The 26,666-nt window shown below is 31.7% G+C and overlaps 2 pseudogenes; one reads left to right on the forward strand and one right to left on the reverse strand.

Annotated features, from left to right (window-relative positions):
• Positions 1-11,219: 11,219 nt before the first annotated feature.
• On the reverse strand, positions 11,220-13,238 carry LOC149537674 (uncharacterized; annotated as a pseudogene).
• Positions 13,239-19,191: 5,953 nt separating this feature from the next.
• On the forward strand, positions 19,192-25,950 carry LOC149537675 (ARM REPEAT PROTEIN INTERACTING WITH ABF2 pseudogene; annotated as a pseudogene).
• The last annotated feature ends 716 nt before the right edge of the window (positions 25,951-26,666 follow it).

The raw sequence follows: 26,666 nt of genomic DNA on the forward strand, positions 1-26,666 counted from the left end.
CTTCTTGAAAGTACACAAAAAAAGATGATAAACATACATTCAAGAGATCCCATAAAAGTTTTGAAAAATGCAATAACTTGTTCTTCTCCCATTAATGATCTATAAGAGTGTGAATAACCTTTATTGAAACTTCAAGAGTGAAGTTCAAGAAGGTGTATTTTGAAGGAAGTTGTCAACCACTAGTAACAAGCACCCTCAAATAGAATAAATTAGTATTGGACTAAGTGTGTATTGGGGGCATAAGGAATAACTCTTAAAGACACCTTGAATCCACATATCATTAATCCCCTTGAAGAAGAGGAGAAGTTGGTAATATGAAACTATTTAGATGTCCTAGAGATGCAAAGTATCTACCCCTTTATCCAAAATAAAAATACACCCAACATATCTAGAGTGAGAAAGATAGGACATAACTGCCACATGAAAAGGTACTACCATTACCATGCAGGGAAAAAGATGGCCTGAATCATTCTGGTCCTTGGCTTGTAATGATGGCCACAAGATATTTACTATTCAAGATCTACTTTTTGGGATAGGAATCAAACCAACTAGTAAGAGTCCACCTTCCACTAATATGATAGCCAAATTTCTTCTTGCTTTAGCTCTTTTATCCAACATCTAATCATGCATGTTTTTATATAATTAAGCATTGTAGCTCAAACATGGCATGAGCTATTTGACGAGAATATTTTAGGCTCCAAGATATTCTTATAAAATTCAAAATGCAAAGGCACCTTCTTCATGATACATGTGACTTGGAAAATATTTGAAAGGACAGTCCCAATCACTATGAATGAACATAACCTAAGATTCAATAAAGAGAGATTTGACAGGATAGAAGCAACAAATATAAGAATTTGAAGGGTAAGCTCATGCATATGTTGATTTTTTTCTGTTACAGCTACAACTTTACAAATTCTCTCCCTTGGTGCCAAAAAGTAGACCTTTAAACCTAAAAAATAAAAAATAAATAGGGACCTTCTACTATCCACAAAAAAAGTAGTAACTATTTGTGATTGTGAATGAAGTTTTAAACATAGGCTAATTAGTATATGGTAGCACTATTCTTTAAGTTCTTCTTTGCTTCAATTATAAATAGGGTGTCTACAATTTAAAGAACATCTACAAAATTAAACTCAAGATAAATAAATGTGTGTGACTGATAGATATTGTCTTTAAATGTCACCACTTCACCTACAACCTTCATCCAAGTTATGAATAATATTTGACAACCCTTCACTGCCATCTACTTAGTTGACATCCTCATTAACAACTTGACAATGTTGAGAAGGTTTTTGATATGCTTCTTACCCACATTTAGTATTACCAACGTTTAGCATTTGGCACTATAGCTCAAGAAGAAATTCATTTACATCTAGTAAAGAATGTGATAGGTCATGATTTTCCAACTCCTTGCATCTATACATAATTGTGAAGATTCATTGGATTTGAAAATTTATATCATCATTTATTGTTTACATTTTCAACTCCACTAGTAATGTACTCAACTAAGTTATGTACCAATATGACTTTGGGAATAGATATGGGAATGAGAACCTAGTATGGGAGTTTGGTATGGGAATGTGCAAATTTTTATTTTTGGCTTTGGGTACATTTGGATGTGTGGGTGTATCATAGTTGGAAAATTTGGAATTGCTTTGGACTGAACATCAACAAAAAATTGGACTTAATATGAGCACATATTCAAAAAAAAACTTGGGAAGGGACTGAACAAAATGGAAAAACTATATTTCTACCAAAAAACAAAAATAAATTAACCCTTGAAACCCTATTGACCTATTTTGAGCAATAACAAATAATAATAGTGTTGAAAAGCATAGTTACATTGTCGTCAAAAAGAGGGGACACCATAACAACCAAGGGGGGGGAGACGAGAGGAGAGTGAATATACTATATACTATACATATAGTATTTAAAAAGCTAGTTATTTTAGGATGTATAAGAATATTAAGACATATAATACTAAATAGAGTGGTCTAGACTGGTAACTATTAAAAGAGGCATTAAGTTAGCCTTCTTAGAAGAATTTAATTTTCTTTTTTCTTAATAACAAAGTCGACCTATCAATTTGATTTAAATTGTTGCTTCTACTTATCACCGCTTCTCCTTAATTGCTGATAACATCTTTAATATTAATTATTGCCACTTATTATTGCATCATATTACTATGATTTGTATTAATCCTAGGAAGGGCATTACATTCTGTACAATTCAAGTCGTGAAGCAATGGAAATATAATATCTTTAACAAGGAGACCATTGCTCACAATAACCACGAGCCTCTTCAATTTATACATACACAAAGTAAGCTCAATAATGCAAGGCGCATTAATCATGTGACATATTTGAAGCAGTTCAATCTACTGATCGAGAAGCATAATGGAAACAAACTATAAAAGAAGTTCCTATGTGCTACATCTAGCCTCCAATCACTTCATTGTTAAAAGTACCTAATACTCAATGCCAAAATTCCACAATTGGGTTTGTTACTTGAGTTTCTTAGTATTTTTCTACCCTAGCTTTATTTTTTCTTGAATTTGATGTGTTATATAGCTAATAAATTGGAGCAAATGGAAAGAATCCAACAAACAAAGAAGCTCCTGCAATGTAACTCATAAAAACACACTTTGATATTCCATTAAAAATGAATTTTCTAAACATTTAATATTTTTGTGAGTTCATGAAACTCATCAAACTACTTCAATATTCCAAAAAACAAACTTTATAGATATTTCATATTTTTTGATTATCTAGCCTTTCAAAGGTGCTCTCGAGGGTGAAGTTTACCACAATAAATGCATGCTTTCTTCATGTTATTAATAGTGTAAGCTTTCTAGTGCTTAAATGCATAGCCTATATCAAGAACAAAGGTAATAGAAAGGAAAGGAATGGAGATGTACATGAGAGAGGTATGATGTGGGGATCAATCAATTCAAACCAAATTTGATTAATCATTTTGATGAATGTCCCTATTAATAATTTCAAAGCTTTTGTAGTGAAGATGGAAAATAACTAGTTCTTGTAATCATTAAAATACTAGAGATGGAAAGAGAAAGAAAGATCTAGGTAAACATGGGTGTGTTCAATAAAAACCTAGGAGCCTTTCATTTAGCAATATAAAAATGATCAATTTGAGGGAAATATACATTCTAAGTGAAGAAGCAACTCTTGTCTTTCATCTTCTGCCTACAACTATTGTGATATAAAGTTTGAGTAAGAAATTGTCTAAGGGGGCTGGTCTAATTGTTCAAATAAGCCTAATGAAAGGACAAGTAACTTCATTGCAAAAAAGATCTACAAGTGGAAGGATGTAGATAGCACAAATATGGCATGTTTTCCATGGTGAAAGATAACATATTCATAATGAAGATATGTTACGATAGTTATTAACCCGTAATGGGAAATATAAGCTAATTGAGAATAGTGTACAAAGAACAAATATGGGAATGGAATGTCATGATAGATGATTCATGAAGAAAAACTATGATGTATAGTCAGAAATAATAACCAAGGATGACTGCTAATTTTTGGCAAGAAAAATGTGGTTTGTTGGGCCCACCAATCCCAAAAAAGTAACATGTTGCACATATAGAGGCGAGATATAGAGGTCAAGATTTTAGTATTAGATCTTGACAATAGAAAAGGAACTACAAACCTATGATACACAGTGGTCAATGTGTGCATCAAAGACAAAGGTTCATGTAGCTGCTATTATTACACTGGGTTCTCTTACACGAATACCCTATTGTTTGATCACTAGTACAAAAATAGAAATATGTGACTAAAAAAACTACTAAAATTTGTATATATATGTGACTAAAATCAGTCACATGACTAATAGTAGTTAATATCTAGTCATTTATAATGCTACTAGATGATTTTAGTCACTTATTTGATCACTAATTTTGATCTTCAATTTAATCACATATTTAGTTGTATATTTGATAGTGGATTTAGTCGCATATATAGTGGTATATTTAGTATATTTACTCACATATTTGGTAACATATTTAGTAGCATATTTAATAGTATATTTGGTCACATATTTAGTAGCATATTCAATAGCATATATAGTCACATATTTGGCACATATTTGATAGTGTATTTAGTAGCATATTTAAAAGTATATTTGGTCACATATTTAGTAGCATACTCAATAGTATATTTAGTCACATATTTGGTAGTGTACTTGGTCATAATAGGGCATGATGGAATCAAACCACCATCCTCCTACTTGTAAAGCAGGTGCTCTTCCATTGAGCTAGCACCCTTTAAAGAATACATAAAAAAATATTATTTGTTTCATTTAATTCTCAATATAGCACCCAAAAAGGTTATATAACAAAGAGTCAAAGCTAAGAAATTCACATTTCATGTACAAGGAATTTAAGAATAATCAAATAAAATCTTACACCTCAGCAACTATTTGGGGCCACAAAGACATTATAGCAACTATCATTGAATAGAACAAAAAATTATATCCAAAATTCACCTTCAATTCAAGGGTGACAAACATTAAAAATGACCCATCTTGATGTATAACACCCCTATAATCTACCTAATCACCCTATACATGTGAAAGGAATTGAATTAATGATAAGCATGACAATTATCTATAGAAGGAGATATAGAAACAAAATGTGATTTTATTCAAAACGTATTGACATCAAGACTAGCTCATATTTACAATTTGAGCCTCCCAGATCAAATGGCAAGATTTTAAATGACTACAAATAAGAATGATAAAATTTAATGAATTAATTAAGAATTTCAAACAACACAAAATTGAATTCCTTTAGTCGAGACATTGACTAAGTAGAAGTACAAAAAGAAATAATTAAACAAAACTTCCACTGTGGAAAAATAAACATTGATATAATTTGAAATGGAGAATATCAAAAAACTGGGAAAAGGAAAGTATAAAGATTCTACAAAAAGCAAGCTTACAAGAATAAAGTGTAACACACCTCCTTCTGAATGGGAATTTGATTGGTTCTCCTTTGGAAATCAAAGTAGTGGCAATGCTTCTCCTCAAAAGGGGCCTATTAAAAGAATAGCTTCTAAAATATCAATACTAAATTTAAAAGTAATATGATGATTCAGAAAAACATCAACACTATACATGTACAAAGAAGCTAGTTGCAAGCTTACCACTCTTTTCTTGAGCTTGGCAGCTTGCATTCCAAGATTTGCAAGTCTTCTACATGGATCTAAATACTCTTCTAGAGCTTCCATACAGGAAACTAGAATTCTATCACCAAACCATCCTACATAGAAAATTGACATGTATCATCATATATCATGATAAGGTACAAGAAAAATTGTGATATCTTGACACAAAAATGAGGAAGAGAATCATTAGAAGAAACTTGTAAAAGTGTTCCAATGCCAATTATAGATTTTATTCACCCATCTTCACCTTCACTAGCTTTAGTAAATCCAAAATGCAATGGATAATCCCATCTTAGGACATTCATCTCTGAAACAAAAAATGATATGCTTGGACCATAATTACTAGGTTGCTTTCTTTCATTAAGAAGACAAAGATTTGGAAATCTAGCTTCCAAAAAATGCATGCAAATTCAAATACTGGTTTTTCTTGTTTTAAGACAATGGCCATTAGTATGTTAAAAAAGATATAACTAACATTACTTATGAACATAAAACAATTTTCTAGCAAAGTAAAATAAAATTTACTTAAACATACAATCTATACACCCAACTTAATCAAAATATAAATAACATATGAACTTACCATTCCCCTAGGAGAATCACCATAGTAACTCATGATATGATTAGAAAGACTTCCATGGTTTGTGCCAATGTAGATCAACCTTCCATATTTCATGCATTTCTCTACTAGAGGAACAAAATCCTACAAAAAATTACTATATATGTTCAAAGTTAGAATATTTTAATCCATATCAAGAAAATCTCTCAAATTGCACTTGTTACTCACTATTGTAAAACTAATATGAGAGAGAGAGAGAGAGAGAGAGAGAGAGAGAGAGAGAGAGAGAGAGAGAGAGAGAGAGATACAAATATCTATCTTACCTTCTCAATGTGTTCCATCTCCTTTTGATATATGTAGATCATAAATGTTTCCAAAAGGCTACAAATAAGGTCCCACAGTACTAATATAGTCCACTTTTAGTGATGAGGATTAATAACATTTCTATATTAGCATAGCATATTCTACACCTAAGGGTAGAATTCACAAATATTTGTCCACATGGAATACATAAGAGTGTGAATATGCAAAATAAGCAGTCCATTCACAATACAATTGTTTCATACTATACAACATAGAATTATATTAGGATAACTCAAATACCCTGATGGAGATGTGACATAACTTGTAATGGCAAAACTAGTTTATTGCATGTGCAAAATAAGCAGTCCATTCACAATACAATTGTTTCATACTATACAACATAGAACTATATTAGGAGAACTCAAATACCCTGATGGAGATGTGATGTAACTTGTAATGGCAGAACTAGTTTATTGCATGTCCTAGAACCGTCACCATACAATGAAATTAAAATTCTGGGTATTGACATCACTTCATGTAATAAAGATGAACAAATGAGCCGTAAGAGAATAAGATATATCAAGCATTTGAAAAGTACTACTAAAAAAATTTAAAACGGGAAAAATTGAAATTAATTACATACCTATATAAAATAGACAATACCATTGACGATTGCATAGGCAAGCCGAAGCATATCAATAGAAAAGCTTCTTGCGTACAACAAAATATCGAATTCCAGTGCCATTGCATTGAATATTTAAGTTTTGATAGGACACTAAATATACATAAGTACTACAATAAAAACATAATTTGATTGCATACCTGATAATATATCTCTACCCAGAACAAAACAAGCAATGTGTATGTAGAAAAAAATAGAAGATTGGGAACATCTAACAACATTTTTGTTAAAACCTACAACCATTCAGAAGCAAAGAAGATTCATGAAAGTGCATTAGAAAGACTCAAGTGTAAACAAGAACAATAAAGTAGAATTAAGAATGTTATAATAAAAAAAAATCATCAAGATATAACTCTTATACCAATGAGATTTTGAAGCTTACATGATTTTGAGAGTCAATGTTCATATTACCAATACAGTTGGTTCTCTCCATGTGAAGAGAACCAAAAATGAGATAAAAGAATTTAGTAGCTACTTGAACATCCTCATTTATAATATTATTTAATTTCTATCATGACCAAAAGATTGGTGGAAATATGCATTTACTATCACCACATATTCTGAAAATATATGTAATTTATTGTCCAAACAGAAAGTAATGTATTCTTGGTAATAATATAATACTAACATAAAAATGTTCAATCAACCACATAAGTACTATGCTCTTCAGTATAAATAGGAAACTTTAAAGATCATCATAACCATGAATTCAAAGAGAAGATAGGACCGTAAACTAAATGCCAGTATAGCAACAATATTACACCAAAATACTAATTTCCATTTCACAACTATACACAAAACACTTTGTTTCCCTTCTCCACACATTCTCTCTACTCCACCCTCTCCATATGAGATTACATTGCTTTATAGCATAATGTGACTTTAAATTTTAAAAAAGGAAAAACACAATGTTTACACTTAAGAGAATCATAAAAACCCCAACCACACAATATAAAAAATGCCTGTTCATTATCACTCATACAAATTCACAAAAATCCTATCCTAAAAAAGTTGGCATAGGCTCTTAGATATACCATTGTAGCAATTCAATAAATCACATGTGTTAATAGAGACCATGGGATTGGCATGATTGTCATAGGATATGCCAAACTACCTATGCAATAGTTTTTTCCATTTACCATTGTACTCATTAAGATGAATTCATTGAAGGTAACTTTGAAGTGAAGAAGAGCATGGGATGCATGGGAAGGACATCTATTGGAGGATAATGAATTAGATACAAGATGAGGGAAGAAGAGAATAAAAATTGATGATGAGCATAAATGAGATGGAGATGATGCAATTTCTTATTTATTTTTTGGGTGACAAATGCTCTTCTTAATGTTCATCAGACATCAATAGACTAGCATATATTTATGGGTGAAAAATTAAAAGAAATTTAAAAGCTCACTAAATTGAGAATTTTAGCAAACTATCTATACAATTGAAGATTTCATAGGTCATGCCTACATAATCACAAGGTCTTTCAAATGGCTAATACATTGAAATCAGAATAGATTATTTTTATGAAATAGTTAATTAGATGAAGAACATAAGAGCAACACAAATCTTAAAAATAGTCAAATACAATTTATTATTTGATATCATAAATATAAACTCATGACTAAATCTTATGTCATCCATTTGTTCTATATTCCAACAAGTAGAATGGCCTTTGGCTGCTAGCAGCCAGAGAGTGAGCCAAAGAATTTACATATTTTCCCCGTGTCACTTTGTATCTAACTCTTTCATAATCTAGCCCCTTGTTAACATTTTTGGGAAGGTTGTTACAGGACTTTTGGTTATGACTCTTTAACTAGTCACAAAGAAATTCCTAACATATAGTTGGTACAACCACTATGATTGTTCAAATTCCTTTAACTGGTAGAAAACTTGGTACAACATTGAATAAATTAGAAATTTTGCAATATTGTCTTATTAAATTGATGCATAATCATTTGGACTCATCAAATGGATGCCACAAACATTATGGACAATATCATATTAAAACATAGATAAATGACATGGTTTGATGTTATTGAGGTACCCCTACACCATCTTGTCATCTGCCTTCATGTCTTCTTATGAGATATCAAATAGGAAAAGCTCCTTCGACATGGCATAATCTAGCATTTGATATTATATATCACTTTCAACATCTGACATGTGGCATAAATATTCATAGATAGGAAAAAATCCATAAGATGATGGGTCTCAGGATAGTATGTCAACCTTTAGCAATATATATCTCATAACATATATAGAACTAGATTTGTGGATTAGATAGGTGTAAGGAGTCAGTGAAGTCACAACTTGAAACAAAAAAAATAAGGGATGATAGGGAGTTTGAACAGTGAGAAGAAATGTATAGTAGAAAGGAAGCTAAGCCTCAATAAGGAGAAATAAAGAAAAGGAAATATAGATTAATACCATAATCACCATATTACCAAAGGTGTTAGCAAATGGACACAAGAATTAGTGATACTAGTTTATTCAAGCTACTATAAGACAATATAAAATGGATATGGTCTGTACTAGGTTTACATAGATAATAGTATATTATTAAGGGGATCAACTCATTATGGGATCATTAATCGATGTGAAAGAAAAAATACATGTTTCAATCACACATTTTGTTGTATTTATTGTTCTTCTCCTTTAGATTCCATACCATGTGCAACTTCCTCTAGGCTATCACTAACATTTTCCATGACAGTGTGTATTGAAGACTTCTGACTCTAAAGCATTGAAATATAATTCCCACTTAGGAGAAGACAAACTAAACAAGAAATTTTTTATGGGATTGCTCTTTTTAGTAATGCCTCTAATCTAAAAGAAATGTAAAAGGCTAGTGGCCTTTTCTTTGGAAAGTTCTATTAGTAAGATGTGAGTATTGCAGTGTGGAAGCAACTAGGAACTAACTTTTGAAGGATTGCCTATTGAAGCTGGATATAATTTTGGACATTTAAAATGGTTGATTGCAAAGAGAATTGTAGTGTACTAATTGGAAAAGGAAGAAGATAAAATGTTGAGAATAGAGGCACATTCACCATATGCCTTCTAATTCAAACATATAGACATTGTTCCCCTTGATTGGTCCTAAACCAAATATATATAACCTTCCTAAAAAGTGACATTTGGGTATCTTTGTAGTCATATATTCATTCAAATTGAATTTAGTAGTAGTCCCTATGTGTATTCCACCATCGACAAGAATAAAGACTCAGACACTACAAGCTTAGATTGGGTTATTACAAAACAAATGGGCCTACAATTTTTGGTAGGGAGTTAGAATGGAAATACAACAAATTCTAGGAGTGTAACCATAAGCAAGAAACTGAGTCAAATAGTTTTTTCTCTCTGCATTCTTGTAAAGCTTTTGCATCTATAGTTTTCATAGTAGTAAACAAGAAAATTAATTGGAATAAGATCATCATACCTATGTAAAGATAAGCCATCAATAGTTTGTAAATATTATCCAACACATAATGTTTTCATGGCCTATGCTAGTGTGTTTACATATAGCAAGTTGTTTCATATGCAAGGCCTTAATTATCATGAAAATTAGTTCCTCACTTTCCAAGTATCAGTTTATTGATTATTATATGTCAAAGACTTGAAAGAAAATCAAAATTCCAATAGACTTCACTGGTAACCTTTAAGAAATTTTACCTGAAAAACTTTCTACCAAATGCTTTCTTGTCTTGTAACTGCTAAAGGAAGATTAACCCCTTGAAGAGTCATCTAATCTATTTCCTTCTCCCATCTTTCCCAATCCCACCAAACATAGGAATCTATATATAAAAATAAATAAATAGAAAAAGATTAGAAAGAAACCAACAAATAGGAAAAATAGAAAATCAAAAATAGAATTCAATCAATATCTCCTTTCTAGGATATTAAAACAATGTTCCTACAATTTATTTTGATTTTGTCTATTGAGTTAACAACATAATAAAAAAAAATGTGTCAAGAAATATTCAACAAGATATCTATTGTGAACATCCAGAAGCTTGTTCTCTTAGATATTTAATATCCACATCAGCACCCAAACCCTTCCCATCATATATAATACATTCTGTAAAAAAATTGGTGTGTATAATATAAATATCATTGTGTGCAAAGACAAGCTACTAGGTAGAATCCTTATAGATGTAACCAATTACTTGACAAAATCCAACATTACTTCTTTGTTTATGGATTCCATTATGTAAGAGTTTTTTTGCATCGATGTTTAGATAGCACACAACTATCTAAAAGACTCAAGTTCACTATGCCTCATTATATTGTATTTAGCCTCTTCCAATTTGGACTCACTATTCTATTTCTGCTCATTGACTTATTAACATTTCTCATCTATATTATTGTTTCGCACTCACATAAATGCACTTTGTTCATATTCACATCATTCAAAATATTCTATTTGATAATGCTTAAATGTCAATCTTTTTTATAATCACTTCCGTGGGTGCCTAATTCATCATCACAATTGTAACATAGTATGCATGCACGATAAAATGTGTCCATGCCTACAAAGATGTGTCCATTTTATCAAAAAATTTATAAACTGATATGTTTCCCTAGAAAGATGTGAAGGTTCTTTGTACTGTTTCCCTAACAATAACGAGTGATGCAATTTAGGTGCATAAGCATCAATATTATGAGAAGCCTACTCAATATGATATTTGCATGTTTGATAATCCCCCATTAACCAATTAGTTCTTGAATCAAGATCATAACTATATTGAGCCTGCCTGTTGTACATTCCATTATTTTGAACTCTTGGTAGATCTATTTGAATTGAATAGATAGATTCCAAGGCAAACAAACTTATAGGGAAGCCTCTAGTCACTTTTGTAGGAGCATATTCCTCATCTCTATTTGAAGACTAACTAAGTTTTACTCCTCTCACATAATCCTTCGAAGTAATGGTAGGTAGCCTCCCAAAACCCTCACTACCACCATACTTTCTATGGTAACCTTTAACATAGCCTTCATCAACACTAGGTAATTTTCCTTGGAAACCTCTTCTTATTTCTTGCCCCAACTCATTTCTTTCACTCAGGAGCCCTCTTGTCTCATATTCTCTATTACCACTATTAGTCCTCCATCAAATGTTCCACCCAAACCATTTGTAGCATTGATGTGTCCAGAACACTATTCTCACATATAACCATTATACTCAATCTCATCATCTATCATTAAATCCATTTTATTTAGGGGTGGTGATGAAACAATTAGCTCCTTTTCAATATTTCCTTTATTAGGTGCCTCTCTTTTCGTATCCCTATCAAACCTTTCACTCCTAGACTTGGTCTTTTTAGACTTGTCTACATCAAATTTTCTTTTCTTAATCTTCCCTTTGCTGAACCTCTCTCTCCCTATAGGTTCTTCTCTTCCCTTTGCTCTCACTGGTGACTTTACTTTCTTACCATTCATATGATAATCTTTTCATTTTTTTGGAATATCTAGTTGATGTCCTAAAGATAAAGAATCAATTTTTGATTCCAACACACTATCTTTGAGAACACTAGACTCATTAATGGTCTCAAGTCCAAAAGTAGTGGATTGCTGATCCTACTTTTCATGTTCTCCTAGACCAAGATTCCCTTCAAATGATTGCAAATATTTTGTTTCAAAAACCCCATGCTCCAATATTATTGTATTATATTTTAAATTTCCTTGCTTTAGTACAATTTCCTTGTGTACGGATGTCCAATCAAGTCAGCTCTAGAGATAAAGTGGTGGTGCAATTGTATTCCATTGGCTTAGTTGATTATCATCAACATCTACAAAACCTAACAAATAAAATGACTGAGAAAATGCAAATTTTTGTGATAAGAACATAACATAAGAGAAAAAAATTCATAATCTTGCACAATTTATTGATAAGTAAACAAACCTCATCTCTCAACAGCTTTGGATCCTCCCAAACAAGATCATATCTTTCTAGTTTCTTGTCTAGTCTATTTAGATAAGTTACAAACCAAAAAGATTAATACTAGCCATAAAACTCAATGGCATGGGTCAAAGCTTGATTCAAGGTGTGCTTACTTTGTGAAATATAATTCATACATTGTAGAAAGCTTCTAGTATGTACATGTTCAATGACATTCTGTTAAAAATAGAGATGACTAACCTTTTTGTTTCCTTCAGAATAATAAGTATGACTAATTTTGGAAGGAACTCCAAAGCCTTGTTGATAAATTTATTCACAAGGGCAACATGGAAACCAAATGGAAGATTCAATCCTATTATCTAAATAAATTTGAGTTATAACAAAATTAGAGGAAAACAAAGAATAACTTGGTGAAGTACACAATTCTTGACTACTAGACTTTCTTGTCTGTCCTATGTAGTTGTATATAATTACATGATAGATCATTTTCTCACATTTATTATAGAGCAATAGGAGTAAAATATTACTTACCAATCTAGTACCTATTATCAATTCATCTTTCATCACAGTCATCCAATCTCATTTCAAAAACTCAAATTCATTATGAAGATGTTAGAAATAATGCATACATATCAGACCAATGTCATCATACAAGAATTATTCATTGTAGAGTTCATAATAAGTTGTTAGTTTAAGGCATAGCTCTAAGATATAGAATCAAAGTAATTCATGAGGCAAAAAATTTCAACTTGGGAAATACTCAAACACAAATGACTTAAAAAAATCAGCAACTTAGAAAGCACTATGATTTTAAAGAAAATTTTTATTGTAAACTTGAATTAAGAAATATATTACATAATAATTTGATAACTTGAAAGAAAAAATACATGGTTTTATAGAAAAAACATGTCAAAATTTCATTTTAACAAGCATTATAATTTTTACCAATGTTAGCATTTTTACCCATCTTTTTACATCTATAGAAAAGCAAGAGTTAAAACTTTTGAAAACTCACCCAAAGAAAGAGAGCACTCAACAACTCAAAGGACTACTCAAGTATTTACAAACTATAATCATTGGCATCATTGGATTTTAAAGTGTAGGCCCTAAAACCTTACAAATGTGTTGCTTCCTGGAACTACCTTGGTAGGATAATGATGGCAAAGAGTGTGCTTATTGCCAAGCCAATTAACATATTTTTAGGCCATCATGTTCCAGTGCCACAAGTCATTTGCATGCAAAATATGAGTTGCACCATGTTATCCTTTATAAATTCCAAGCTTGTGCTTAGCCTTGAACTGATCCAATCAATAGTGTTCCTGGATTGATTTTTTAAAATGTGGAATAATCATCAATTCTTTCATGTCAATTCAAGAATAGCCCAACGAGCACAACTTTGTATGACATTGTCACCCAAATAGCAACACTTGTAAAGTTTCCAAGAGGGGGAAAATCAAACACCTTGTGGTATGGAAAAATCACTTTTTTGAATCAATTCTACTATGAGATACCTATTTCATTCATAGTGAAAGGATTAGAGCTCTCAACCATTTTTTTGTGCTGTTGTTTTGAATTGCAAACTTTGGTCTGTTTATATTGTCAAAAGTTATATTGCAATTGTACTGGACACTCTGATCTATTTGTATCATTGTCAGGCAAGTTCTACTAGATAATTGTGCACAACATTCATCCTTAGTACTAAAGTTAACATGTTTTTCAATTGATATGTTCTCCCACAATTACCTACAATAAAAACTAGTTGACTCATTGTAGTGCTGAATATTGACTAGATAAAAGGAGTAACACTCTTGTAATCTACCTTTTATCCTTCACAGCAACAGTCCTATAAGATTTGAAAATTTTGGTAAAATGTGTCCATGCTTGCAAAAAAAATTGATTTTCCATTTGATTTATATTATTCACAAGCAAAATGAGGGTGCAAAAATTTTCCATTCGTTGTCAAAAATAATTAATAAGAATTAAAACTAGAAAGAAAAGATTATAAATCTCACTATGGAGGAGAATTAACACCTAATAAGTAATGACAAAAAACTTGAAATTGTATTCATTGTAAATGAATGGTAAATCAATGAAATTACAATGAATGATATGATTCCTACTCCCAAGCCTATCAATATCCTAATTGGGTAAAAAATTGAGGAATCATGCACCCATATAGCAATAATCAAATTAACATAGAAGTAAATTATTTTCTTATACAAACTACATAATTTCTGAGACTGAACTTTAAGTTTAATACATGGAGTCATAATTTTAGGATGATATTTTGTGGATCATGCCTATATAATGTGTAATTTTATTGATATAAAAGTATAACTTGCCTCTACCAAACAAATGCCTATCCACCCTAGAATGTTTGGTATTGAGGCTACAACTAGTGCCTGTGTATATAAAGAGAAAACTTAGAAAAATATTTGAATCCATACAAGGGGCATCTTACTTTAGTTAATATTGAAAGGAATAAGTTGATTGATGTATCAAGCCATATTTTCCTTCAACAATCATGAATTCCTAAGAACATACCCCTTTTCTTCTAATATGATCAAGAAGTACCCCACTAATCACTTAGAAGCTCCTTTTTTTTTCAATGATTGTTGATAGTAGTACTAAATTTATTTATCTTTATATTTCAATTCATCATCATCCTTCCGTAATATCTCTTTAGCACTCAAATAAAACATTCCTATGGTGTTGGCCTGTACTGCAATTTTGAGTTCATCTTTGTAGAAGTCTTTAATGGGTGTAGAGAATTATATGTACATTTGAGATCAATATTTATAGCTTTGACACAGTCCATCACTATATTGCTAAAATCATTTGGTGCTTGATTTCATGCTACTGTTGGAATTAACAATTTTAATTAATTGTTTCAAGGCTAGAATTGGACTTAAAATTCCCTTACTCAATCTCATTTGTTGTTGTTTTTTGATTCTGTCAACTCTTTAGATTGTCCTAACTTACTCAAAAGACTCTCAATCATGCATCAATTTTTCCATTAACCTTGAAAGAATCACCACAATTGGAAATATCATTTCTTGGTTCTTCTAGTAGATTCCAACACCTTCCAATTATAGTGTATGTTTCTCTTACTTGTTTTGGTGCTTCTTGCATTGTCTAAGGCATCTAGTTTTTCTAGCTATACTAGAATGTAATGATATATCTCTTCTCATATTCAAACCTAGTTGAATTACATTTTTAATTACTGTATGTAGTACTTCATAGATTAGAACCTAGGGTACAAAACCTATTAACCTTTATTAGCCTCCAAAGGAGGCTCTAAGATGTAGAGGGTAGAGCATCTACATCAAACTTGATGCCATGTCTCACTACCATCGTATATTTAATGAAATGTAAATCTTTTTAGTCTTGTAGAGCTCATTATATAAGATAAGTCAATCCATAATGTGGGAGGGCTCAAGTATAGTCCTTGTCTCCTCTAATGCATGAATGGAGATAGGACTTCAAGGACCTAAAAAATGAGAAATATCAAGTTTCTTCCTATGAAAGTTTCCTTTAGAATCTTGTCCAAAAAACTACAATTGAGAGTGTAAGCAACTCAATTGCATGCTTTCACCTAAAGAAAGGTGGGTAGTCTATGCCATGGATCATGGTCTTTTTTCATCTCTATAGTGGATTTGTGTTTCCTCTTTGCAGCCATATTTTAATGAGGATTAGTGAACACCCTCTTGAGCTTTGCATCTAGACAAAAGGTGTCAAAGTTCTTGCATACATTTTTATATCTCTAAGGTCTCAAGTCTAGTCTTCATGAATTGAATCTAGGATTTACAAGAAGAATCATTGATAAATGAAATATATTTGAATGAATCCAATTAAGAATCCTACTTCATCCATGTTCACTACTAGGGAAATTGATCTTGGTATACTTGTCAAGTGCTTAACTCTTGCACTCTCATCTCCTTGATCCTTAATTTTGGTAGTGCCTATAGAATGTACTTTATGAGAGGTGGTGGTCTACAGTCCAAGTGGCCAATGCTTGTGCCAAAGTTTGTATAGCTGGTGAAAATTAAGCACTAGGGTTTCATGTTTGATTAGATTAGAAAATGAGCTACAAATGCCACCATTCTACATTTATTGAGCTAAAAATCAGCAATATCTTTTTTTAAATATCTAATAATGACATTGATTTACAAACTCAATCACACTAGATGCTTGTTCTTAGTTTAGTCAAGAACATATGATATATGATGGAGCTCAATAACATCACTTGAAGATATGTAGAAGGAAACAAACATTGTCTTTGTATCTAGATATGTGACATAATCAGCTAGCTTCACCTATACACTATCAATTTTTCCAAATTTTTTTGAAAGACTTCTTGTTTAATGCCATGGCATAATGCTCCATTACCTACATACTAATTTAATATAGAAATTTTATTTGGTGGATAGATATCACACCATAGAGAAGGCTATCTAAAGATTGGATAAAAGCTGATCAACTACTGAAGCTTCTACACTCTTTGAAAATAGCTTTTGTTGCTCTTACCCTTCTGCTTCTTCTGAGGACATTGAGAAGTATACTTGTCATACTTGTGGCATTTGAAACACTTGATATGGCTAAAGTACCTATTCACTTGTTGAGAACCAAAATTATCCTTTCCACCCTTGACCTATGGTACACCATGCTTTAAAGATAGGCAACGCAGGGTACCAAGGGATGCATTTCTAGGATGTTAGGGAAAGGGAAGCATTTTACTCAAGGAATGCATGGACAACAATTCAAAAAAGGGTAAAACTTAAAAAAAATTAGGAAATTTTGATTACTTAATAAAAAGGCATTATTATATACTTCATATATTTTATAAGTTTAGATATAGCACAAATTCAAACTAATAGATAGTAGTATTGATCCAAACATATTTCTTCACCTCTTATCACACAAGAATATTATCTTGGTGTTTTGTTCAAAATCCTATTGGAGAAGATAAGGGGAGTATTCCTCTATAAATTTCTCTTTTGATTCTTCAATTTTCATTGAGAATTAGTATTGATAATTTGAAGGGTTTAGTATATAAATACCAGATACCTAGTGAGTTGAGTTTTACCATGTGGACTCAAATCTGATATGAATGTGCTTTGTCTTCACTTGCTCATCATAGGTAGTATACTTGCATTAGGCTTCTAGCATTTATGGTACTTGTGTAGTCAACTGATACCCATGAAGAATTAGGGGCATTTGTTTTCAAATGATCCATAGTTCATGAGTGAATTAATGAAAGTCCTATAGTCTGATAACCTAATTCCTAACAATATTAGGGAATTAGCTATGTGGGATTTAAGTTACCAGTTTATAGCAATATTTACATCACAAGATAGGAGTCAAGTGTTGAATGTTCCAAACATAGCTAGCAATGCAACCAATTGCATGTTTCTATTGAGCTTGCTCCAAAAGACTATAATGTCATTGAATACAATAGAAGAATGTCAAATTTGATTAGTGGAAGGTGCTTTGTACTATTTATTGGCCCATATTGCATCATCATTATCTTCTCCAAGTCCTACAAGAGAAATAGGGCTGATTCCAACCCTTCTTCCTTTGTTAGAGGACATCAATCCTACTCACATGCATCTTTTTGTATATGGTGTGAAGATTCTTTGAAAGTTTATGGATTACAATAGTCCTACAGTTACATTATTTAGAGACCTTAGGGGTCTAGATAATTCCATTAGAAGGCTGCAAATTGAGGTAAATAGGATTGTGGAGGTTCCTCAAGGGAGTGACATTGCACCATCAACATAATACAATGAACTAAGATACAAAGGATAGATTTTATATTGTTGAAGGCATCTTATTAAGGCCTTACTTAAGGTTATAGGGTTAACAAACTATGCACTAGGGACCACTGCAAGGGATCCAAACTCAGAGGAGAGTTCTTTGTTGTCAAGATTATCATTAATATTTTTCCATCATCATAAGCTTGGAGGTGACATCTTTTCTTCTCGAGTCACACTAATGAATGAACTTATTCATAAATATCTAACTTGTCTCCCAATGCTTCATGCAATAGGACTTCCCACTAATTTTTTGGATGCTATTTCAAAAGATTTTTTTTGCCTTCTTCAAAAGAACTTTGTTGTATCCCTAATGGTTTCGATGTTCTATGTCTCAATGATTTTGGGTTGCAAGCAATTACTAAAAGAGACACTTTGTAGTTTCTTGTAGGTGTCTTCACATCAAGGAAGTGTTTGCTATCACTTAATGTAGGGGTCACTCATTTGGCTAATATAACGAAAGAGTTAATGCACCATGTTCCATCTCACAAAGGTGTTTGACTCTATGTTAGCCTATTTATAAAAGCTTTGTCTACAACAATTGAAAAGGATAGCAACTTGGAGGTGTCCGAAAATAATATAGTGAGACAACTTGAGATTTAGACCCAATAAATTTCCCTCCTGGGAAATGCATATGCCCAAGCATATGAGTTACTACCACTTTCTATACTCAAACTCATCCCTAATAAATCTAGTGGAAAGGAATATCCTTGAAAATTATTAGCTAAAAAATAAAACCATTAATGTCATGGAACAGGTAATGTCACTATTACATCAATCTAGTAGGCAAAGCAACTGAGAATCCACATTAAGGATTGTGCATTTGCAATAAGAAATGAAACATCATATATAAGAAACTTTGTGAAATAGAGGAAGTGAATTTTGTTGAGGAAATTATAATGATGATTGCATAAAACAACCATATAAATCAACTAGACCACAAAATGAAACAAGAAGTCACATCACAATGTCAAAACAAAACAATAACGTAAGAACCTATGTTGCATGAGTTATAAAACCTAAATAGCATGTTTAAATACCTTTGGATTCCTTGAAAAATTAAAACATGATCTAGCTACTAGATGAACTAATAGCTATGAATAATAATTTTTAGAAATTGATAACTCAAACTCAAAAAAGCTACAACTTTTCTCCACATCTAGATTCTTATTGCAAATATATCACACTCTTTGTAACACTACTAATTGATCCTCTATATGATCTTGGTGACAATTTGGAACCAAAAACTTTTTTACACTTTACATGATTGGCATAAAAAGATCACATGGTAGTAGAAACTTTACTCATGGTCTCAAAATTAAGGGAATTGGGTGACTTCTTTTTAGACTTTTGAGGTTTTTCATGTTTTAGCTACATTTACTGAGCCACCAATATCAATATCTATTTTATCCTCTTGTCATCCAAGTTAGCCAAGACACATTCTAAAATCACATAAATCATAGGAGTTATAGGAAATTTTAACCTTATGCTAATATTATGGAAATTTCCATTATTTCCTTGAAACCTACTAACATGAAACAACTTGAAATTTCTAATAATAGAATTCACCATCTATTATTGATCGCAACAATTGGATATTTTACAAACAATATAAATTTTAAACTAGAAGCTCTTACAATTAGCTGATAATAGTGACCACCATTAAAATGGATCACATTTTTTCTTTATGAATCGATTAGCAATGATAAACTAGATGCATGCATTGTGGTTCCTTTTCTGATAGACTTAACAATAGATTGTGATTTCAATACAAATTTCAATTTGATGGTTGAATGATACCTTAATATTATCAAGCTGAATGTTATGATTTTGGCTAAGATTAAATTACAATCTATCACACACACTATTGTAGTCCACTTTGTAACTTGTGATTAAATGAAGAAGCCCTTGCTAAGGCTTGAGCTTATGTCAAAAGAAAGGAATCTCTAGGGTTTGCAACTTGAGAAGGTTTCTTGGGAAAGAAACTTGCCAAGATAAAATAAAAATAAAATACAATAGCATAATGAATGAGCCTCAACCCCTAGTTGATCCTTTTATAAAATTCTCCAACCAAAAAGCATTCAAATCCCTTCTTTATTTCCACCCTTCAGACCTAGGCATAAATTTATAATCACTTTATAGTAACTAAATCTCCACCATGGCACTCACTAGGTGTAATAATATTATAGCTTAAATGTAGCCCCAACATTAAACATAATGAATAATTATATATATTTCAAAGAACTTCATTTTTTTTGTCTCATATTTAATTATTCCCTCATTTCTTTGCTGAAAAATAATATTCCCTCTTTTTAGAAAAGTGCAGGCCTAGAGGTAAAGTATAAGTTTAGATATATGATATAGTCAGGATCACTGAGGGATTATATCCAGACCTACATATCATATATTTTTGTAGATGCTAGATTGGGCAGAGTTTGAGAAATTGAGTTTCTTCATAACCAACTTGAAACTAGGTCTAATGGCAGAAGTGAGAAAGGCTATGCCTTCTATAGTAGAGGAAGCCATCACCATTGTGGAAGTTCTTGATGACTACCAATTTGGGCACAAGGAAACCAAAAAAAAAATTGTTGAAGAATGATGAGAAGAGTAGTAGTACTACCAAGTTAGCTAGATCTTCTTTGAATACAAAGATGACAGGGTCATTGAAACCAACACACAATAAGGAATTGGCAAGGGGAAATCTGAGGAGTCTAAGACTAAGTCCAAGCCTCCAATGAACAAGGGGTCCTTCATCTATAGAAACAAATTCCATTGGGCCAAGGAATTTCTAGAGAGATAGAGGTTATCTTTGATGCAGAATGAGGATGCAAAATCAACCTTGCACTAATAGCTAATATGGGTGAATAAGAGTAAACCAGGTGTTCAAAGAAAAGTGTTCAACTAGGATAGTTTCATACATTTATGTCTATTCCCCTCTCTCCTTAATGGATATTTTAGAGGAGCCCTTATAAAAGAAGATCACAGTAAGAGGACCTTTGGTCAGCTAAGCATTTTAAGTTTTCCTAACAACTCCATTCACCTGAGGTTTATGGTAATTGCCAACATTGTTTAGAGGTCTAAAGTCCATTTACTGAAAATGAAACAACAATAAAAGATGAAAGTAGACACATTATATGGGAATACAACAAACAAACACTATCAAGACCAAATGATATAATAATAAATGAGATGTGAATTCTAATAGAGTATTTATCATTAGAAGATAAGAATAATACCTTATGTTCCCCAATTCCAAGACAATGAGCTAAATCTTCTATAGAAGCCCCAATGATTCCTAACAATGTCTACACATGTCAATAGAATTGATCAATAAATGCTAGTAGAAAGAAATAGAAAGTTGCATTCATAAAATATAACAAAAGTTTTGTTACATTGTAATACTTATAGTTTAAGACAATAAGTATAGATTGTAATTTTAAAAAAATAATTATAAAAATACATTACAAGATCACTATAATAAAGTTTATAAAGATCGATAACAAAATCATGTACCCTAAATGAAAATAGCATACAATAGACATAAACCATTACCTATGATTTTCATGCATGTCATACTTGTTTGAATGAACACCATAGTTATTAGAACTAGTGAAACCAAGCTACTTCAAAATCTATAGATGAGCTATTTTTTTTTAAGATGATTCTAGGCTCCCCTGTGGGTCAACTAGTGATTTTTTTTAGTCTCTTCATGGCATATTTGCAGAATAAGGGAGCATGCATTGTAACATGAATTGTCTACAATTTTATCACTGTATATGCTCTCTCTAGTCACTACCAAATCTTAAAATATTTAGTCATTAAAATTTATTCACTTATTTCCTATCCATTTTTTTGTAGATCATTCTAGAAGGATGTATTGATGATATTATCTAATAGGAAAAAAAAATTGTTTAATAAGGAGAAAAAAAATTCAATTGATTCAATTCCTAAGTAGTGGTTGGCCTTTAATTTGCATATACAATGTGCAATGAGTGTAGTGAACCATGCTCACTAATGAAATCTTGAAGCCAGTTGAGAGATGAATAACCCATAGTAATCCACCTATAATATTGTGCCAATTGAAGAGACTAAGTAGGAATTCATATAGATAATAATCACATTTAGATATCAATTTTCATTTTTCAACTAAGCCAAATAATCCTAGCCTATTAAAGTGATGGAGACACATAAAAATTTGCTAACAACATTGTTCAAGTGGATAATCTTGATCCTATGAGACTTGAAGTTGAGCATAAAAGATTTTATAAGGTAGTTCTAGAAGGAATAATACCACATCTATAAAATCATGTCATTTTCATGTATTAGTTCTATCTGCAATTGTTTTGCAGAATGGTGATTCTACTATTTTTCCTTTATCATGGTTTACTATTCTCAAAGTTTTTTTTGCCAGTCTATTTTTTTGTAAATATATGTTCAAGTGCATATAAAATTTTCCTAATGTTCTAGGCTTATGGTGATTATGAGTTGTGTAGGTGAGAAAGAGAACATGCTCATCTAAAGCTAATCTTTCTAGTTCTAATTTCATTACAGCATGTGATGTAATATAATAAACAAGCTTTGGCTTATTTTGAAGAAAAGGGGGTGTTAGTAATCTTCCTTCTCAAAAACCTTGATCCACCTCTCTTCTCTATGAGAAAAATTAGAGAGCCTGAGACATTTCCAAACTGCACATCAACCATAGCCCTAAATACACTTTCCTCACTTATGTTGCACAAGAAAAGAAATATAGAAAATCTATAGATTATATGCATATCATGCGGTTTTCATATTCTTAGTATATTGAACTAGAAATATCTAATAAATCTACTATATGTTAGAGAGAAAATGATATATTTATCTGGTGACATATTTTGTTTCTTCCACTTATTAAAAAATGATTAGTTATGTGACTAAAAATTAAAGTAGTTCTCGTAAATGCAATAGGTGGTTGTTCCAAGGGCCACCAATGAAACCCTTGGAGTCATGAAAATATTCAAAAAACTCATCCACTGTAGCATGTTGGGATGCCTGATCTAAACTCTATTAATCCTTACCAAATCTTTAGAGTATTTGTAACAGTGATCTCATATATAAATATGCTTCTTATATGTTATAATCAAGATGCATCACTATCCTTTTTTGCTTATGAAATCTAAAATCTAAAAATGATAAAAATGTTGTTCAATTTCCCCTTTTCATGATAGTATATGAATTCTTAGTTGTTTCTTTTATGCCCATTACATAATCATGGCATATCTATTCCATTTACAAAATAAATTCAAACAATCTTATGGTACAGTCATTATGACTGGTAACTAACATTTCAACACCAATTGACTAATACTATATATACAAGAAAAAATATAATTGCAATTATTAGAAGGACCATTGCCTATGATTATTTTTGTTATCTTAAATGGAAAATATCTTAGAAAAAGCATGAGAGTTCCTATTTATAAAATTTTCACCAGGAGAAATCTCCTCGATAGGAGAAGGAGAATGAGGAGGAGTACCCCATCAAGCTGTTGTCATAGGATGTGAAAATTTAGATCAAAAGACTCAATTCAAATATTTTCATGGTAGGAGATTGATTGCATTATTGCCACAAGCACTGCTCATTCTATTGCAAAATTATCCAAACATGAAGAGCATGTGGAACTTATAGTTGGAGAAGGGGATATCCCATCTTTAGTTCAAAAATTTCAAGCACCTCTAGGTTGTGAGGGGGAGGGGCATATTGTGTATGAGTAAAAAGTGAAAAAGGAGGCCAAATTTACACTAGGGCTTGTTGTAGTGAAGCTAGAGCATCAACAAATCATTATAGATGCTTGTTCTCCTTCTGGTCATGTTTCTTTACTAAGAAGATATAGAAATGGCTCTAACAGTCATATTTTGATTGGTGTCCTTTGATGAGCTATTAATGCTATCACAAATCTAGCCCATGAAAATGGAGCTATCAAAACTCTTGTGAGAACAAAAGAAGGAATTCCTTGTCTTAAATATTTTCTTGAGTTGACTGACACCAAGGTGCAACGAGAAGTAGTAGGTGCTCTATGAACTTTGGCATTAAAAAATGAACCAAAGAAGAACCAATTTGTAGAATGCCACTCACTTCCAACTGTTATTCTAGTGATACATTATAAAGATTTTACCATCCACAATGAAGTAGTTGGTGTAACTGGGAATTCCATGCACTCATCTGTTAACATAAAGAAGGAGGTTCTTGCTAGAGCTTTGCAACTTATAATTGGTCAGTTGAGTTCAAGGTGTCATGAGAGCCAAATAGAAGTTGCTTTATTGTTGGGACAATTTACTACAATAGATCCTAAATTCAAGGTGGACATCATCCAAAGAGAGGTTGTTTGACCTCTTTCAAATATGCTTTGGATGCCTAGTCCCCAACTAAAGGAGATGGAAACTTTTTCTTTGGGTAGATTATCATTGAATTCAAATAACCAAGATAAAAAATTTCATGATGCTAGATTAACTCCAATGCTAGAGCTTCTTGATTCTTAAAATGGATCTCTTCAACATAATTATTTTTCTCTAAATGGGATGGTAGATAATGAGGACAATTTTTTTGATATTGTAAAGGAGGGAGGAGTAAAATAGTTGGAAGATATAGAATTGATTTTTCAGTTTTCAAAGGATTGTGTGGCAAAGACCTTGAAAAGGCTAGATGAGGCAATTCATTGAAGAGTATTAAAGAACTTGCTCTATTTGATGCGTCTATCCAAAAAAATGTTCAAGAAATTTTTCCTTAACCCTTTTTCATTTGTGTTCTATTAGTGATCAGAGGATGATTTTTGTTGATAACAATGGTTTGCAAGTACTTGTGGTTCTTTTATCTCCAAGTACAATCTCAAAATAACAACATGATTGTGTTGTTGTGTTGCATACTCTAGCAAAGATGGCTCCTGCACAATCTCCAATAGATGTGACTCTTCCACCTCTAATACATTAGGTTTACTTAAGGGATAAATATGTAAATAGTAACAAATTGTTAGATGTTACTTTTTTAGTGGAAGTTAGGTGGTTCTATACTCACAAGATTTCACTAATGGCATTATTAGATACATTTTGTGCCATGTTTGATGGAGGATAAAGGAAGAAAGAGGCAAAGGATATTGAAATTCCACATATAAGATGGGGATTTTTAAAACTAATGATGAGATTTTTTTACATAGGCATGGTTGGTGGTACAATAGATATAACATAGGATGTTCTCAAGGTTGTGGATCAACATCTCTTAGAAGGGCTTAAAATTTTATGTGAATGTGCAATTGCATAAGACTTTAATGTTAAAATTTTTGTAAATTTTTATGATCTTTCTCAAGCTTGCCATGCAACTTCACTAAGACATACCTATATTTTGTGGTTCGTTGAGAAATATGAACATATTTCTACAATGCTTGGCTATCTTCTCTTGTAAAACACATGCTCCTAGACATATATTAGTACTTCTAATATTACATCCATAGCCTCAAGTTCCATCATATTAGAAAAAATCATTATTCTTTTTGGTAATTGGGGGCTTGGGCATGACCAAGATTGCATGTAGTTTCATGAAATTTAATTTAGGGTTGAAATACTCTAAGGGACTTCTTGTTTGTGACCAACATTGCATGTAGTTTCATAAAATTTAATCAAGGGATGAAAAGCTTCAAGGGACTTCTTCTGTGTGATCAAAATTGCATATCGTGCAAGATTTCAAGGAGATGAAATAAAAAATACATGAAATTCTACAAAAGATAGGGTTTGAATCAACTTTTCATCAACAACTAATGTATGGGGATGTATAGAAATGAAAAGTTAAAGAATTTAGAAAATGATAGTGCTAGAAAGATTTTCAAACACCAAAAAGAACCTAGAAGAGGAATAGTCATCCAAGTCACAGAGGTCCAGGAACTTTTTAATTTCCCCAAAAAAATTCTTATGAGATTCCTAAATTCTTTTCCTGTGTTCTCTTTTTTCTATGCATGCCCTATGCCTCTATACCTTCATGTCTTGATTATATAGAAGATTTTTCCATTAAAACCTTTCTATCATGAAGCATGGAAGACTTCAAAGGACCTATGTGGATGAGTTTCACTCCTATTTCCTCTCCCATTGTCATTATCACCAATTATTCACACCAATTTAGCCTTTTTGTTAATGCTAGATGTTAAAATGCCATTATTATTTTAATCTCATGCATTTGCTATAATTTTTAATTAGT

Source organism: Cupressus sempervirens, chromosome 9 (genome assembly GCF_028749045.1).
Source record: "Cupressus sempervirens isolate cs-2001-9-10 chromosome 9, ASM2874904v1, whole genome shotgun sequence".
Taxonomy (NCBI): domain Eukaryota; kingdom Viridiplantae; phylum Streptophyta; class Pinopsida; order Cupressales; family Cupressaceae; genus Cupressus; species Cupressus sempervirens.